We start from the raw sequence: 19,528 nt of genomic DNA on the forward strand, positions 1-19,528 counted from the left end.
CCTCTCAGGTGTTAAGCACAACTGGTTTCAAATCAGGAGAACATTATGTGGAAGTACAAGTTAGTACTGTGGGATACTGGGTTGTAGGTATGGCCTATCCTACTATTAGTAAAGCAGGAAATGAATCCCTTATTGGATGCAATGAAAAATCATGGGGATTGGTAATGCTGAATAATAACTTGTCAGCTATTCACAACTCTGAAAGTAAATCAATACGTATAGATAGTCCTCTACGAGCACTGGGCATATACCTGAATTATGAGGCTGGTCAGCTTTCCTTTTATAAGCTTTCCAACCCTATACAACACTTGCACACCTTTCAAGATACCTTTACAGAGGCTGTTTATCCTGCCTTTTATGTGTGTGGAAACAGCTGGGTAAGGTTATGCAGCTGATATAGGCTGATATCTTAAATTTATGGTTATTGAAATGCAATAGACTATCAATCACAAAGTTATCATCATATAGAAGATTATGTATGTACTCAGAATAATCATTGCCATGAGTAAAAATATGTCTTCAATGTTTTTAAATGCATAGGTTGTGTTTTATTTTTGTTTAGTTTTTCTTATATTAAAGGGGTTGGCCCACCTCAATTTTTTGAAGGTTGGAAAAACCAGAAGCAGCTAAAGTGATTTGATATTTTAATTTAGGTAACTCCCATTGACTATAATGGGAGTTGTGCCAATGGCACAGCTCTGCAAGCTACACTGTTTGCTTTTTGTACAAACTCCATTATAGTCAATGGAAGTTATGCAAATTGCTGCTTCAACTGCCTTCTCTATAATGGATTTTGTATAATTGATTTACATATTGATTATATTCTTTCCATTGTTTTATTCAGTACCATTTTATCCATCCTCAAGCCATGCAAAGCCTTACCCATATTAACCGACCGAGTAATGAATGTGTATGTGTGTATGATTTGAATAAGCATATCTGTTGTATAGTTTATATTAAAAAATTACCAAAATTATGTACTGACTATAGTCTGTAATTTATCTTTTTTTAGCAAGTAGAGTACTGTTTTTCTCATAAGTTATTAAATGATAATTCCATTAATTACTTAATAATTAAATCCAAATTCCTTGTTTACCTTTGCACCACTATAAAGTATAATTATAAAATGTAGCCTCGGGCTATGTTCACATCAGCATTCGAAACTCAGTTAGGCAGCCCTGTTTGCGAATTCCATTGAAATGACAGCATTTTAGCTGAGAAAAAAATCCTGCATGTCAATCATGAAAAATAACAGGCATCTAACGGAACTCCAAAGGACACCCATTAAAGTAAATGGGACCTGTCAGGTTCTGTTGGTATCTTGTGTCACAACCTCCTTCTCAGCCCTGTTATCAGCAGTTGTAATGGACATCCCGAACTGAGCTCCACAGTGCTGATGTGAACACATCCTTAGAGAGCTTGAAGATGGATTTATGCAGCTTCTATAGAACTCACTAGGCTCCTCCAAGTGGTGGCTACAGGCAGTCAGAATATTTAATAAAAAAAAAAAAAACAGTGGAAGCAAATGTTTTCAAATTAACTGGTGCCAGAAAGTTAAACAGATTTAAATCCCTTCTACTTAAAATCTTAAGCCGCTGGGGACCCCCGTTATCTCTGGCACGGCACCCCTGTCTTTCAGTGCACGGAGCGAACTTCGCTCCATGCCCGATGACTGGCAATGCAGGCTGCCATGCCCCCTACATTCACGTCTATGGGAGAGACATTAATGGAGAGGGCATGGCGTGACATCATGAACATGGAAGCTGCAAGCTTCTGTGTTCCAGACAACGCCGCTGCTGGCCCGGAGATCACGGGGGCCTCCAGCGGTGGGACTCCCGCGATCCAACATCTTATCCCCTATCCTTTGGATAGAGGATAAGATATTTCCAACGGAGTACCCCTTTAATATGTTACATCTATATTTTGTGCATTGTAATAGTATACTATAACAACATTTATATTTGATATGCTTAATAGTTATGCTGACTGTACTGCTGCGCAATTGTCAAAACTTAAATAAAATTAAATAAAACATAAAAAATTATCTACCTTTTTATTTTCTAAAAATCAATTTAACACTGTGTCAGAAAGGCTGATAATGCTGTATGCCAGGTGGGCATAAATATATGAATGTTATGCATGCTTAGCAGAGCCAAACATAAAATTGTTATTGGGTGATTCAGGGCTGACAGCTGTTAGCTGAATGAATGATTGTAAATCCAATAGCTAACAGGCTGAACTTTAGAGACCAAAGGTAGATCTAAGTTATTGTATTACTAAGCAGAACCTTCATGCATTACATTAATTGAAAAGTGAACACAAATCATTTATCTCTTTGGTGGTCCTGACACATCTGTGCGATTTGAGTCTGTCAGTGTAACGCTGATAGGCATAAGAGCCTGTTCATGTCTCATCTTGTCCCTATGTTTTGTTCTGACAAATTTGTTGAACACACCACAGACGTGCATTTACCCAGCATACTTGATCTCTGCTGCTCTATTCAAACAGGGTCATTTGGGATCCCTACTGATCACTTATTATCTGTTTCACTTAATAGGTGGTAAATTGTCATTCAGGGACCAAATAGGTTGCCTTTTTGAAGGCTATGGACACTTTTGCACTTTATTATTATTTATTTGTTTCCTGAATGCAAATGTAAGCAACTTTATAAATCGTCTTCATTAAATCTTTCCTACCATTAAGCTGGGGAAAAAAGAAAAATCTATCAGCTGGACTTAATGCTGTCTCAGCAGAGGGGAAGAGAGTTGTACACAGCCCATGTGATTTTCCTCTATAAACTGCCTTTTGTATGTTTTCCTCCCTATCTAAAGCTTGTGTGATCTGCCCTTTATTCTCTTCCTCCTCTTCCCACTCTGAACTGTTCAGTACAACTCCCTCTCTGCTATGTTCTCTATTAATGAGAGGGCAGAAAGCTGTCTAATGTTTTTTTCTTTCCCTCTCTCCCTGATCAGTAGCTAAAGGATACTACATTTAATAAAAATACTATTTAGAAAGTTGATTAATTTTGCATTTAAAAAGCAAATCAGTGAATAGGTGCACATAGCCTAAGGAACGTTTTCAAATTCTATAATTTACCAGTTAAGTTTATGTTTTCTTTCTAATTTTCTAAATCTTTAGATTTAATCTATTAGAATAGAAATAAAAAGATCTGTCTTGACTGGAAACATAATTTAACCATAGGCGTGCGCACGGGGTGTGCCGGGTGTGCCCAGGCACACCCTAATCCAGTGGCGTTGCGATCCGGATGCGGAGGGGTGCGGCCCGCACCAGGTGACACCAACCTAATGGGGTGACACAGAGACGCTCCGCAGCACCCTCCACCTGTGCCCGACCGTCCTTCCCCGGCCCAGACCACCCCTCGTCCCCCGTGCGGTGCGCCTGACCGCACAGCGCTGCCTCCTGCTCCTTTTTGTGCCCCGCCCCGCTCCGCTCTGGCTCACCTTCAGTTGGTCCGGGATTTGTATTTCCACGCGTCACTGCCGTCACATGACCATTAGGACGTCATGCTGTATTCAAGGACGCCGGCCCCAGAGCGTGACGTGACGTGTCACTTGACGGTACGCGGCTCGCAGGATTACCGCGCTGAGTGAGTGAATGTTATTTCAACCTGCCTACTGGGTCTGGGGGGGAGGGGGTTAATCTGGGGCACCGTACTATCTTCCTACAGGGGGGGAGGGGGTTAATCAGGGGGGTACTACCTTCTAACAGGGTGGGGGGATAGGGTTAATCTGGGGGTTACTGCATTCCTACAGGGGGAGAGGGGGTTAAACTGGGGGGTACTACCATCCTACTGGGGGGGAGGGGGGTTAATCTGAGGCTACTACCTGCCTGCTGGAGGGAGGGGGTTAATCTGGGGGTTACTACCTGCATGCTGAGGGGAGAGGGTTAATCTGGGGGTACTACCTGCCTACTGGGGGGAGGGGGTTAATCTTGGGTACTACCGGCCTACGGGGGGGGGGGGTTAATCTGGGGCCCCGAGTAGGCAGGTAGTACCCCCAGATTAACCCCTTCCCCCCAATAAGAAGGTAGTACCCTCAAATTAGCATCCTCTTCCCCCAGTAAGAAGGTAGTACCCTCAAATTAACCCCCTCTTCCTGCCAGTAGGAATGTAGCACCCCCAGATGCTGGTGGCCTCCATGTCTATTTTGCTTTTGTAGGGAACTGTACTGCACCTAATGTGGGGAATTATACTGCACCTAATGTGGACGAACTATACTGCACCTAATGTGGGAACTATACTGCACCTAATGTGGGGAATTATACTGCACCTAATGTGGGGAAACTATACTGCACCTAATGTGGGAACTATACTGCACCTAATGTGGGGAATTATACTGCACCTAATGTGGGGGAACTATACTGCACCTAATGTGGGGGAACTATACTGCACCTAATGTGGTGGGACTTATACTGCACCTAATGTGGGGGAACTATACTGTACCTAATGTGGCGGGCCTTATACTGCACCTAATGTGGGGAACTATACTGCCAACCTAATGTGGGGGAACTGTACTGCACCTAATGTGGGGGGAACTATACTGCACCTAATTTGGGGAACTATACTGCACCTAATGTGGGGAACTATACTGCACCTCCTAATGTGGGGAACTATACTGCCAACCTAATGTGGGGAACTATACTGCCAACCTAATGTGGGGAACTATACTGCCAACCTAATGTGGGGAACTATACTGCCAACCTAATGTGGGGGAACTGTACTGCACCTAATATGGGGGAACTATACTGCACCTAATGTGGGGAACTATACTGCACCTAATGTGGGGAACTATACTGCACCTCCTAATGTGGGGAACTATACTGCCAACCTAATGTGGGGAACTATACTGCCAACCTAATGTGGGGAACTATACTGCCAACCTAATGTGGGGAACTATACTGCCAACCTAATGTGGGGGAACTGTACTGCACCTAATATGGGGGAACTATACTGCACCTAATGTGGGGAACTATACTGCACCTAATGTGGGGGAACTATACTGTACCTAATGTAGGGGAACTGTACTGCACATAATGTGGGGAACTATACTACACCTAATGTGGGGGAACTGTACTGCACTTATTGTAGGGGAACTGTACTGGTGCAGTACAGTTCCCCCACATTAGGTGCAGTACAGTTCCTCCACATTAGGTGCAGTGCAGTTCCCCCACATTAGGTGCAGTGCAGTTCCCCCTCATTAGATGCAGTACAGTTCCCCCTCATTAGGTGCAGTACAGTTCCCCCACATTAGGTGCAGTACAGTTCCCCCACATTAGATGGCACCTAATGTGGGGGAACTGAACTGCACCTAATGTGGGGGAACTGTACTGCCAACCTAATGTGGGGGAACTGTACTGCAAACCTAATGTGGGGGAACTGTACTGCCAACCTAATGTGCGGGGACTTATACTGCCAACCTAATGTGGTGGGACTTATACTACACCTAATGTGGGGAACTATACTGCACCTAATGTGGCGAGCCTTATACTGCACCTAATGTGTGGGAACTATATTGCACCTAATGTGGGGGAACTATACTGCACCTAATGTGGGGGAACTATACTAACTGTGTGTATGTGTGCGTATATATATACATATATATGCACACGCGCGGCGTGAGTTTGTGCTTTAGGGTGCACACCCTAATGCAATAGGCTGCGCACGCCTATGAATTTAACTATACGATATTATCACCATCACATTGGGTTTGCCATTAATATGACAGGTAAACACCAAGAACCTGAACTTCCTGCTTTCACCCTATGAATGTAAGATTTAGGTCATTTGCTTTACTGTGTTCACGTGTGAGCTTGTAAAACACATATTACCTTATATAAATGCTTTATGGGCTCAGTCATTTAAAGAGTAGGTGGCAATAGTTCAAAGGTTTTGAAATCTTCATGTATGGATTGTTAGGCTACGTGCACACACGGGTGTGCGTTTCACATGCCAGTCTAAAGTAATCCCCCGCCACTGTAGGATTGGGCTGGATTAATCAAGAAGCTAGATAAATCCAGGGAAATTGGAGGCTGCCCATGCAGCAGCCTCACAAATCTATGCCAGCACGGAGCTGGCAGAAATTTTAACTACCCAAAAAAGGTCCAAAAATACTTTACAAAAGCAAATAGGATAAAGAAAAGATTTTTTTGCATGATTTATAGCCTGGAAAACAGCTGGTTTTTGAGGTTTGCAATAATGTAGAAAAACAGAAACACTGTCACTCACATGTTAAAATCTTTATGTTAATTGATCCAAAAAGCTGACCCAGCTTGTTTTCTACGGGCAAGAATTGTAAAGTTGAATTAATAAAGTTGAAGATTTTAACGGGTTAGTGCTAATGTTTTTTCTTTTTCTACATTATATTTTTGGCATGAATTAATCTTTTGTGTTTTTTTTTTTTTTGCTCCAATGGTGCCACCCACTTTTTCTTTGTACCATTACAGTTTTTATAGTGTTAATGTAATAAACCTTTAAAAAGTATATACAATAGGTGTTGCAATAATCACCAACATGCAGAATAAAATTTATGTCATGAAAAAAAAAAATTATGGCTTTTTGGTAATCCTGTAAAAATGAAACGAAAAGTGTCACACATACCCCAACATAGTACCATTAAAAACTTCAAGCCATCCTACGACCTCCTCTCCCCCTTTCCTGGCAATCTGCTTGCCAGAGGCTGGTAAGAGACCTTCAGCGCCCATTTGCATTCATCCGACCCCCATGAATGTACCTCAGGCATCTGATGAGCCCATCCAAACCCGAACCTCCATTTTCACTATAGATGACATGATCTGCATTGATCACGGCATCTTTAGGGTTAATGGCGGACATAAGCTCCTGCACTCCTTTCATACTGGGCTATTAATGTATGGGGCTGTGCGTGAAGTGACATGCTGCAACATCGTACTTTTACAGCGTGCCGTGTCCTTAAGGAGTAAAGCATCATACCGGGTGCGGTGGGATGGCCAGGGTAGCGGGCTGGACAAATTGGCTTTTCAGTTGTCTCCTCAAGTGCAGGGTGGCCTGGGACCAAAAATAGGCCTGGGCATTTTAGACTAAGCAGTCCATAATTTTTTCGGTGGGGGTCCCAGTCTAAAATCACGTCAGCTTAAAGGGGTACTCCACCCCTAGACATCTTATCCCCTATCCAAAGGCGACGGGCCCCCCGTGATTTCCCTGCTGCAATGGTCACGCCCCATTCGTGACATCACGGCCACGCCCCTCAATGCAAGTCTATGAGAGGCACCCCAGACATCCGGTGCATGAAGCGAACTTCGCACCGTGCCGGATGACTGGCAATGCAGGTCAGAGGCTTGTGACGTCACGGTCATGCCGCGCTCGTGACGTCCCACACCCCCTCAATACTAGTCTATGGGAGGGTGCGTGATGGCCATTTCCACAGTGGAATTCTGCCAGCACAATATCCCCAGTGTGGTCGAGCACTAAGTCATTCCAGACCCTTTAGTCTTCCTCCAGACCCAACTTCCTCCTTCTTCTTTGGACCCTGAAGTCCTCCAGACCCTCTGTCCTCCTCCTCCAGACCCCGAAGTCCTCCTCCAGACCTCTCTGCCTCCCCACGCCCCTGAGTCCCCCTTTATCCCCTTCTCCTTCACACTTTTCTGCCCCTTTGACCCCTCTGTAATACTTATAACTCCTTTGCCACCCCCAACACCTGTCATCCTCCATACTCCTTTAAACCCCCCAACCCTCTGTCATTCTCTATACTCCTCTAAACCCCCCACCCCCTCTGTGATCCTCTGCCAACACGCCCCACCCCACCCTCTGACATCATCCAAACTGCTCTGCCAAAAACCCCAGACTACTCTCTCATCCTCCATGCTCCTCTTCCAGATCCCCAACTCCACCTTTCTGTGATCCTCCATGCTCCGCTTCCACCCCCACCTCCTCTGTCATCCTCCATACTAATTTTCCAACTCCCATCCTCCTGCTCACCGCGGCCAGAGCCGCTGATGTGAAGTTTACCCTGAATCCATAGTAAACTGCGAGCGCATGCACAGTTTACTACGGACTTTGTAGGCAGCATTAGGAGCGTAGTTTGCTAGCATAGTCACCAGTTTACTGCGAGCGCATAAGCAGTTCACTATGGACTTCACAGTTAGTGTAGGGCCAGCCTAGGCAGCGTTAGAAGTGTAGTTTGCTAGTGTACAGTGGGGAGAACAAGTATTTGATACACTGTCGATTTTGCAGGTTTTCCTACTTACAGAGCATGCAGAGGTTTGTAATTTTTATCATAGCCACTCTTCAACTGTGAGAGACGGAATCTAAAACAGAAATCCAGAAAATCACATAGTATGATTTTTTTTAAAAATAATTAGCATTTTATTGCATGACATAAGAATTTGAACACCGACCAACTAGTAAGAATTCCGGCTCTCACAGACCTGTTATTTTTTCTTTAAGTTCAAACAGATTGTTACGTTATGTGCTCCAGCTGCACACGCTGGCAGTGAGTGCATTGTTCCGTTACCTGTTGCTACCGGCGGGGCTGGGATTCGCATTGCGGGATGCGCCTGCATGCAAATCCCAGCCAGTAACTCACCTGGTGCTTCTCCTGTCCCCACTTCTGCCTCTCTGCTCCAGGGCGCATGTCCCCATCCCCTAGCGCGCGAGTGTGCGCCGGAGCTTTTAGATTTAAAGAGCCAGTGCGCCCATTAGTGAAGCAACACCTTTGGCTCATTGATAAATTCCTCAACCTCCCACACTTCCCTGCCGGATCTTTGTTGCCCTAGAGCCTTAGAGAAAGCATTCCTGTGTATTGCCTTGCCGTGTATCATACCTTTGCTCCGTGACCTGACCTTGCTCCTTTGCCGCCTGCCTACTGACTATTTGCTATGCTACTGTGCCGCCTGCCCTGACCTCCTGCTATCCAGACCACGAGTTGCCTTATCCCATCTGTGCCTCGAATCTCCTTAGCTGCCTGTGTGGTTGAGCCGTGTCAGGGGTAGTGACCTGGGTGCCGCCCGCTACAGCAAGTCCATCCCACTTTGCGGCAGGCTCTGGTGAAAACTCCCTAGTACAGTCCTAGTCATCTACGACACAGGTCCAGTGGATCCAGTTTACTGAAACGTGAGTGTTACATAGGTGCAGTATTAACTGCCCCTGTTTGAACTTATCTGTTCAAAAAACACTTGTCCACACACAGGACATCAGAATAAAATTGTTGACCTGCACAAGGCTGGTATGGGTTACAGGACAATAGGCAAGAAGTTTGGTGAGAAGGCAACAACTGTTGGCACAATTATTAGAAAATGGAAGAAGTTCAAGATGACAGTCACTTCGATCTCACCTCGTCATCAATGATCATGAGGAAGGTAAGGAATCAGCCTAGAACTACACAGCATGACCTAGTCAATGACATGAAGAGAGATGGGACCACAGTCTCCAAGGAAACCTGTAGTAACACACTATGCCTTCATGTATTAAAATACTGCATTGCATGTAAGATCCCCCTGCTCAAACTAGCGCATGTCCAGGCCCATCTGAAGTTTGTCAATGACCATCTGGATGATCCAGAGGTGGAATGGGAGAAGGTCATGTGGTCTGATGAGACAAGATAGAGCTTTTTGGTCAAAACTCAACTTGCCTTGTTTGAAGGAAGAAAAAGGATGAGTACAACCCCAAGAACACCATCCCAACCATGAAGCATGAAGGTGGAAACATCATTCTTTGGGGTTGCTTTCTGCAAAGGGGAAAGGACGACTGCACTATACTGAGGTGAGGATGGATGGGGCCATGTATCCCGAGATCTTGGCCAACAACCTTCTTCGCTTAGTAAGAGCATTGTAGATTGCTCGTGGAGGGGTCTACCAGCTTGACAAAAACCTGAAACACATAGCCAGGGTAACTAAGGAGTGGCTCCATAAGAAGCATCACAAGGTCCTGGAGTGGCCTAGCCAGTCTCCAGACCGGAACCCAATTCAAAATCTTTGGAGGGAGCTGAATTCCGTATTGCCCAGTGGTAGCCCTGAAACCTGAAGGATTTTGAAAAAGTCTGTATGGAGGAGTGGGCTAAAATCCCTGCTGCAGTTCATGAAAACCTGGTCAAGAACTACAGGAAACGTTTGATCTCTGTAATTGCAAACAAAGGTTACACCATCTGGGTTAACGCACTCCCAGACCTACAATTTTAAAAAGCAGGATTTGAATGGTTTTGGATGATTTCATTGGAATGAATATGTATTGAATGGATCAAGTATTGGTCAACAGGAGTACCTAAGGAACGTGTCCCAGAAGGACAAAGGGGTGGCACCACTGTAAAAAATTCCAATCAGAGTAGCTGAGACCAACTGGGAAAGCTGTCAAGTGGGACTGGTCCTAATATAGAGTCCGGCGGTGCTAGGAACAACCAAGGACAAAATTCAGCAAACTAGCATGTAAACATAATAAATGGTAGCCTGCACTCAATGCTCCTAGATGGAGTGACCAGCAGACCTGGCTCCTGGACAAGCGTGGCGCGCTCAGAGGTGACTGTCGGCAGTTACGCACAGAGTGCGCTTCTTTCGGCCTCATTTGCATTAATTGCCTATGGTACGGTTCAGATATCCCCAGAGATGCTTCTATTACATATTAATACTGACAAAGATTTTCAAATACTAATAAACCACATATTCATAGCAACAAGAAATGTAATATCTAAAAGGTGGAAGGACCCTGTACTGCCAAAGATCTTAGCTGTTATTGATCTTTCTTGATCTGCTGACAAAATTACGATTTGCTGTGTCACATCTCTATGTAGTTGTAAAAGCATAGAGGTTATAGGGCTAGAATAAACCATTTGTTGTTAATGTAAGAAAAATACTTGCATCAGCACTGCCTATAATCTCAAGTTGTCCTTGCGGTCATTTAGTCCCAGTTGGCCTAGAGCTCCTGTTTTCAATATAATAGATATATCTTTTTGTAATAATACCATATTGATATCTCCCCCTCCTGGGATCGAGTCAATCCGTATTATACCCGAGAAGGATAACACAGAAGTGTCCCCCCCCCCCATGAGCCTCACAGTCATGCTTTATAAGTCTGGGAGCTCCTTTCCCTGTCGGTATAGATTGAATATGTTCTGAAAATCTCACATTTAGAGGTCCAATAGTTTTGCCAACATAAAACATGCCGCACTGGCATTTCTGTGCATAGACCACTGATTTAGTGTTGTCAAGTTATATGTTGGTCCACTGTTAAGGATTCACCACCCAAGGATACCACTTTGTCTGGACTAAAAAATTGACACCAGTTACATGACCCGCACCTATAGTTACCCTTAGGGGCACTTCTCTTCAACCAGTTGCTCTGAGGTGAGTAGACCCAACCCCTCACCAGTTTGTCCCTCAAGTTTTAGGTCCTACAAGCGGTTTCTTTTTCACCGCGTCCTGCAGGATCTCATCCTGAGCCAACAGAAACCAATTTTTGTGGGTTACATTCCTTAGTGTGCGCTCCATAGGACTGAATTCAAAAGAGAAAATGAATCTTTTATCCTCAGAAGCCGTGCTTCTGGGCTTTTTCTCCTTTTGTTTCAAAAGGTTATTACGATCCAGGGCTCTCGCCCGATTGTAAGCTTGTTGCAGCATTGCTTCAGGATAATTTTTTGCCCGTAGCCTCTGCAGGAGTTCCTTCGCCTGTGAATCGAAAACATCTAAATCAGAGTTGATGTGTCTTAGTCGGACCAATTGCCTGAACGGTAATAAATTTTTAACATACATGGGATGATAACTGTTGTGATTCAATAAGGAATTTACTGCTGTATCTTTCCTATATCCTTTAGTGCATAATTCACTTGCGGAGGCATCCAACTCCACATCCAAATAGGTTAACACTTTGTCTCCAAAGAAGCTGGTGAACCTCATATTGTGATCATAATTATTGAGGTATAGAATGAATTGGTCAAACAAAGCAGATGACCCATCCCATACTATGATGACATCATCAATGTGCCTGTAATACAATTTTAAATTGCAGATGAAAGGATTGTTACTTGTGTAGATTTTATTTTCTTCTAAATCTGCCAGGTATAGATTTGCAAAAGTTGGGGTGACGGGAGTTCCCATCGCCGTCCCTTATGACTGTTTATACCACTTACGGTCAAACTGGAATGCATTACACTTCAGAACTAAGGAGAGAAGTTCACAAATAAAATCAATCATGCCAGCTCTCATATCTGGGACGTATCTCAATTGTCTACGGATAGCATGCACACCCGCATCCTGCGGGATGCGGGTATACAGGCTCTCCACGTCTATGCTGGCAAGATGGATCGTCTCCTCCCAAGTAAAGTGGTCAAGTTGTCTCAGTAAATCCACTGTGTCCTGAAGATAAGAGGGGACATTGTCAAGCAGAGGTCGTAAATACCAGTCAAGGTATTTGGAAACCGACTCAGTCACCGATCCCCGCCCGGCCACTATCGGGCGACGGGGCTGGTGATCAAGCGACTTATGGATTTTTGGCAACCAATACCAATATGGACGTCTAGGACACTCCATCACTAGCTTCTCCGCAAATTTGCCTGATATAAGCCGCTGCTCGACACCTCGTATAACAGCTGACCGTATCTTGGTATTATACTCATTAGTGGGATCTGCACTTAATGGAATTGTAAGTAGTTTGATCCTGTAACTGCCTCATAGCCTCCTCAAAATAATAATCACAGGAAAGTAAAACAGTGTTGCCCCCCTTGTCAGCTGGTTTTGCCACGATATCCTCTCTGGACTGCAGCCATTTCAATGACTGCAATTCACCAGGGGGTAAATTAAGACTATCTTTTGGGAATAATAGAGCCAAGGTTTCCCTTGAAACAGCCTCCATAAATTGGTCTAGTGGACTCCCGGCCGGCAGGAGGGGATTGATTTTTGATGAATTTCCCCCTGTAAAAAAATCTGCAGTGTCTATTTCCGAATTGTCTTCATTAGTACCCATAATGTCACAGAGAGTGGTAAGAACTACACGGTCTTGTTCAGAAAAATTGGGGCTAAGACTGAACCCCAATGGGCCTACATATGGACGGATTTCCCCTTCCCCTGTTATCGCTGCCCCAGGGCTCCTTGCCGAAGACCTGAAGAAGCGACACAGGTTGATCTTACGAATAGCCTTCCTAAGATCTATTTCAAATCTGACAGGATCGAATTCAGTAGTGAGGCAGAAGTTTAACTCCTTGCTCAGCAGGGACAGGCATTCATTACTTAAATTGACAGTGATAAGATTCAGCACATTGGAAGCACTGTACACAAGGGTATTACTCACATTTGTGGTGGTCCCCGGACCAGAGTCACCTACTAATGCCAGGTGACCTGTTTTGACACCTGTTTTTTGGGGTCTTGGACAGCCCCGTCTCGTGCGGGCCCTAAAGGGGCTTCCTCACCTTCAGCCATATGACTGGATGAGGGGTAGGCATTGCTCCTTCTCGATCGCCAGCTCTACTCGAGTCGGACCCCGAATCTGTGGTCCAATATTCTTTACGTCTCTGAGGGCATCTTGGGCGTCTTCTCCGAGGTTGGCGAGGCTGCCAGTCAAATATCAACATGGACTAAATGACCGCAAGGACATTAATATATTCGCTAATTACCGTAATGAAAATATTTATCTGTGTTTCCTTTGCTGCACATCACTAAAGAACTTGTATATATGTATGTGGTTGCTATAGTTACCATTATTGTAAAAAACTTGTTTTGGGAATATTTTACCCTTGAGTTATGTACATGTGGAAACGCATAAAGATAACGCATAATGTGATCAGGCTGTTGCATTTTATTTATGTGCACCTGTTTCAGGAGAGGTAAGGACTAACTAAACAGGTGCAATGATTATTTGATGTTAAATTGTATGGAGGAAGCAGAAGTAACTTAGGGACCAGCAGAAGCGGCGTGCAGCCGCGAAACAAAAGCTCGTCATCCCATTTCTTTCCTACCCCCTCCCGACATGTGAAGTGACCTCTTGTGGGAATAAACGAATGAAGCATGACCATCGAGTGCCGTGAGTTTTTTCACATCTTCAACATTGTACTGTGAATAATTGCACTGGTGATGTATAATAGTACCATGTATAATGACAACTTATACATGACCTATAAGTGGATGACATGCTGTCTGAGATAGAGCTCTGTCCTGGGCTGCAGCATGAAAGAGCGTTCAGATGGGGGGATGCAGTTGAAGAGTCTCCAGCGAGGGGTCAGTAAGGAGAGTGGTTTTGAGCATAAAACTGGATTACACCATGTCACATATACAGGAAAAGGTACTCTAATAAATGTAAGAACACAGTCAAAACACATAACAGGAATATGGAGCCTGACACTGAGAGGGTTAAACCTGGAGATATCCAGCAGCCTGTGCCACTCTGTCAGCCCAGACACATCCTCCTGCTGGAGTAAATTATATGTATAAGAGTTAACCTCAGGCTGAGATATGCAAATTACCTCATGACCAGGGCCACAGCTGGAGCCTGCACAGCTACATGTGTTTACTGAACAAGGGTTCATACTGACCAGACAGCATATTGCAAGAGGGAGATGTAGCTGCTTCCCAGCCTGCTGCATGAAAGGTAACATGATCCATTACCTTACCCCCTGCATCATAGTTAGGCTAGCGAACAGTGACTCTCTACAATGTATGCAATCAAACCTCCCGCCAAGACCACAGCATCCGGTGCAATGACGTCTTGCATGCTGCCAACAGCACCTGTGTGGATCAGGTGGGTATATAAAGACCAGACTTTTCCCACAAATCAGGTTAACTTAATTAAGTTAACCTTTACTTGTCCATTAAAAAATTACAGTGATATACACCGAAACTGTATAGCTGTACTAAAATTTAATTTGATACATGGAAATTCTATTTTTTCTTTTACAGTATTTCTTTGTTGTAATGTTATTTATTTTTTTTTTTTTTTTGAAAAATCCAATAAAAATTAATTTTAAACAAAAAATATATTTATATATTTTTTTTCATAGTGTATTTCTCCATAAATGCTCACTGGGGGAACAAGAACATCAGTTGAAAATGCTTTCAATATCTCACAGCAAATAGCAGCAGTAGCGGTGGTGTTTTAAGTTTGATGGTAAACATTATAGTATCATTTAAACAGCTTTTTTCAATTCAAAGTTGCTGTTACAAATGTTATATGTTGTGTTACAGTTTGCAAAGGAGATTCTTCAGAAACTGAACCTCCTTAATGTGAAGACCTTACACGACTATGTAAGGAATGCAAGACTAGAGATCACTAGTTTAAAATTAAATTATGAAGGTCAAGTATATCGGACTACATGAAGTTTGTCAGTTAATAAATTGTGATTTTAAGGCAAGATATGATGCTTCGTATTATGTTATTAAACTTCTTTACTGAAACTCAGCAGCAAATAGATACTGTATGTAATCAAGAAACAACAAAAAACTTTTTTTAAACATATAAAGTGTATATGAACGTGCAACCTAGGATGCAACCTAGAATGATGCCCCATAATAGTAGCCAATCAGGTAGCATCACAGGTGATATAGGTAACCGACTCCCAGGTATCATCCTTCTTCTTTGCTGCTCAGCAGTGTGCCAAGATAAGTGGATATTTTCTCTCACAAAAAATTATTTCACTCATTATATTTAACTACTTATTTCCTTAATTTCAATAATTTGTTAATTATTTCCATTTATTTAATAAACTATCTTTCTTTTTCCTATATTTCTTCTATATAATTACTATTATATGTGTATATTCATAAATATCTGCATACATGTATAATTATTATTTCTTTTAGATATATCTTACTCTTTCTATTCTCATAATTACATTATTTTCAGGTATTTTACGGCAAATTTACTTCCCCTTTATTATTTCTATAATTTTTCTCCATAGTTTAATATTTTATGCCATGTACTTTCTTATTTCCTTGCTTCATTGTATTCACCATCTTACCCCGTTCTTTCTGGTTATTCCGGTCCCTCATTCCATCTCCTTATTACCTTACTATCTTCATTAATCCGTTCCCTTCATTTTTTCCTTCTCTTTCGGCGTCACTGCCGCCATTCTTGTGGCTCGAGCACTTCCCCATCTTCTCTCTCAGGCGCCCGTCCAAATCTCGCGGAGGTCATCCCCTGTGAAAGTTCGCAGGCTTCTGTCATTCTCCTCAGAGTGACAGAGCCCTGCGGACACATCGACTGTATCGCTACAATATCCTTCATTTATAAATGAATACGCTTTTCGTTCTTGTTTAAAACTAGCCACAAATTCATTTCTTATCCTCTACTGCCACCCTGTGGTCAGTTTTAGTATATACACTCAATTCATTTATTTTACAAAATATATATATTTATAAAAGTTAACATACTATCTATTAATTCATTTATTTATTGAATTAAATAATTAATTAATTATTTAATTAATTAATATATTATTCATTATCGCTCACATTTCATTTATTTACATAAAATGTTATTTACATATTATTTCATTTACCTTATCTATCTTATTACAGAATACTATTTCTCCATTCCTACCTATCTAACTTCTAAAATGTCTGATGACAATAGAGAAAATACTACAGAAAATGTCTTGCCAGATAATTTACAATCCATGGTGGATGTTTCAGTATCCAGGTCTATACATACAGCGGTACAATCCGCAGTCTCTGCCTTGCAAAAGTCTATTGAAAAATCTGTCTCCATGGCAATAGCTCGCTCAAATTCTCAGACTATTGGACCTTTACCTCCCCTCACTCCATCAGACCAATTTTGGTCTCCGGAGGAGTCTGTTTCCCAACTTGCTAAGGGACTTAAGGGGCAAGGTAAGGCAAAATCCAAGAAGCGCCATACATCTGACAGAACACCAGTGCCAAAAAGGCACAAAGAGCCCGTTACCCATAATAGTAAAAGTTTACTTTTATTTTATATGTATTAAAATAGACGTGAAATAAAAAAAACACCTATATTGTCACGGTCTTGAAAGATTCATAAATGGACACAGTGTGGAAAGCATTAGGAAACTTATTTAGAACCAATACTAGAACCAATGCCTCCAACACTGTGATGTATTTAAAGTATATATTGTTATGGCCCAAGGCTGCAGTCCTTGGGGCTGTGATCCGTGACAACACTGAAATTTTAAAAGCAAACAGACACTGCCCCCTAACTAGTTTCACTCGTATACATGAGCTTCATCAGAGGTGCAGGCAAGTGACTGTCACCTCTGATGAAGCTCTGATGAAGCTCATGTATATAAGTGAAACTAGTTAGGTGGCAGTGTCTTTAAATACATCACAGTGTTGGAGGCATTGGTTCTAGTATTGGGTGCTAAATAAGTTTCCTAATACTTTCCACACTGTGTCCATTTATGAATCTTTCAAGACTGTGACAATATAGGTGTTTTTTAATTTCACGTCTATTTTAATACATATAAAATAAAAGTTAAGTTTTACTATTAGGGGTAAGAGGCTCTTTGTGCCTTTTTGGCACTGGTGTTCTGAAGTTGATTGCCTTCCCTAATAAGGGTATCGGTGGTGTGTTTCATACATCTGACAACCCATACTTCTCTAAAAGTGGTAAACATACCTCAGGAGTACGCCAAGATACTTTACAGTCTCATAATGTGGAGCCTAGACAGATCTCCACCAGTAGTGGCTCTCATAGACCACGAAATTCACCCTAAACCCGTGAGGAAGCTCAACCAATTAGGGTTAAGAAATCTAGCTTCAGAGCTAAACCTGACTCCTACCGAGTTTCTTCCTCTGATGAGACTGCTGAGGATGTGGATGAGATCCTTTACCTCTCGGAGGAAAGTAATTCTAATCATGATGACCCTGGCAGTCAGGAAGACACTACGATGACTGAATCTGGAGACCCCTATTTTGATCCAGCCTTAATATGCCACCCACGATCTGGGGAATAGCTCCCAAATTCAAAGGTAGCCGAATTTCTATCTATTTGGGCTAACAAGCCTCTAGACCGCCCATCACGCAGTAAGTTGAAGGCAGAATGCCCTCGTCCCACACTGCCAAATAATGCTTCTTGCACTTCTGAATTAGATCCACTCATTTCAAAATGTATTTTCAAATCTGGAAAGAATCCAAAGAAGGGAGTGGATAGGAGCTTTAAGTCCTGTCAGGACAAGTTGATGGACCTACTTGGTCCACTTACAAAAATATTTCCGGCCGATCTTCCCAAAGTAAATACCACAGAGGCTCCTATCCCCAACAATCCACACAATTTGCAGGATCTTCCTCTATTCCTCCTCCCTTTTTCCCATACAGGGGCAGAGCATGGCGGGCACGAGGTCAAAGAGGCTATCCCCGTTCCAGACCTCCCACAGGTAAGTCTAACTCAGTTTTCTTTCCAAGACATTCCATTAGGGGGAAGACTCCTGTATTTTCCCCACAATTGGAATACGATTACATCCGACTCTTGGATTCTTAACACAGTCAGTGGTTACCAAATAGAATTTGTCACCCCTCCTGTCCAATCCTACCTACCACATCCGATTCAGTTTTCACTATCGGACAAAAATCTTATAGACCAAGAAATCTGAGATTTAATTACTAAACAGGCAATTATTCTGGTTCCTCTCCAATCACCAGGTTTCATCAGCAATTTATTTCTAGTAAAAAAGAAGGACGGAGGTCACAGACCAGTGATCAATTTGAAACTCTTGAACAATCTAGTGATTTATCGCCACTTGAAAATGGAGGGCATACACTTACTAAGAGACATCCTATTGAAACATGATTGGTTAATAAAAAATAGATCTAAAGTATGCATATCTAACAATCCCAATTCATCCTTCATCTCAAATTTTTCTTCAATTTCTTTGGAAAGATCAAAAATGTCAATTCACTTGCCTCCCCTTTGGTCTCTCATCAGCCCCTTGATGTTTTACAAAACTACTGAAACCAGTAGTTGCTTCTCTCAGAAGTAGAGGAGTTAGTCTTATCTAGAGATGAGCGAATCGAAGTTGACGAACCCGAATTCGTTACGAATTTAATGAAAAATTTGATTTGCAACGAATGCGAATATCGCCGCGATTCGATCGCACGATTCGATCGCTTCATTAAACTCCATTTTACAGCGTTCCAGGCTATTGGAGACCTAAGATGGCGGATCCACATGTGAGTACATGGGGCAGGGGATTATGGGAGGGCGGGAATGAAGGTAGGCGGGCTGACCCTGAATCACATGTGAGATGCAGCCTATCAGAGTTCACTGACCCCTGTGATGTCACAGCCCCTATATAATCGGCGGCCATCTTGCCTCTCTTCATTTAATCTATGCACTCAGATGGAGAGGACGGGACTGTGTGTGTGTGAATAGCCCATACCACGGTGTTACACTGCAACTGCTAGTCACATCAGCATTTAGGGAAAGACAGGAGTGCAGTGTGCTTTGCTGTTACACTGAGAAGGATCATTGATAGATAAACCTCCTATTCACGTTATTGAGCATTGCAGCAGAGAGGGGCAGATAGCTGTCAGCTGCCTCATACAGATCTCCAAGCTGCCTGAACTTTCTGAAGCATCTTATCTCCTCATT

Source organism: Hyla sarda, chromosome 8 (genome assembly GCF_029499605.1).
Source record: "Hyla sarda isolate aHylSar1 chromosome 8, aHylSar1.hap1, whole genome shotgun sequence".
Taxonomy (NCBI): domain Eukaryota; kingdom Metazoa; phylum Chordata; class Amphibia; order Anura; family Hylidae; genus Hyla; species Hyla sarda.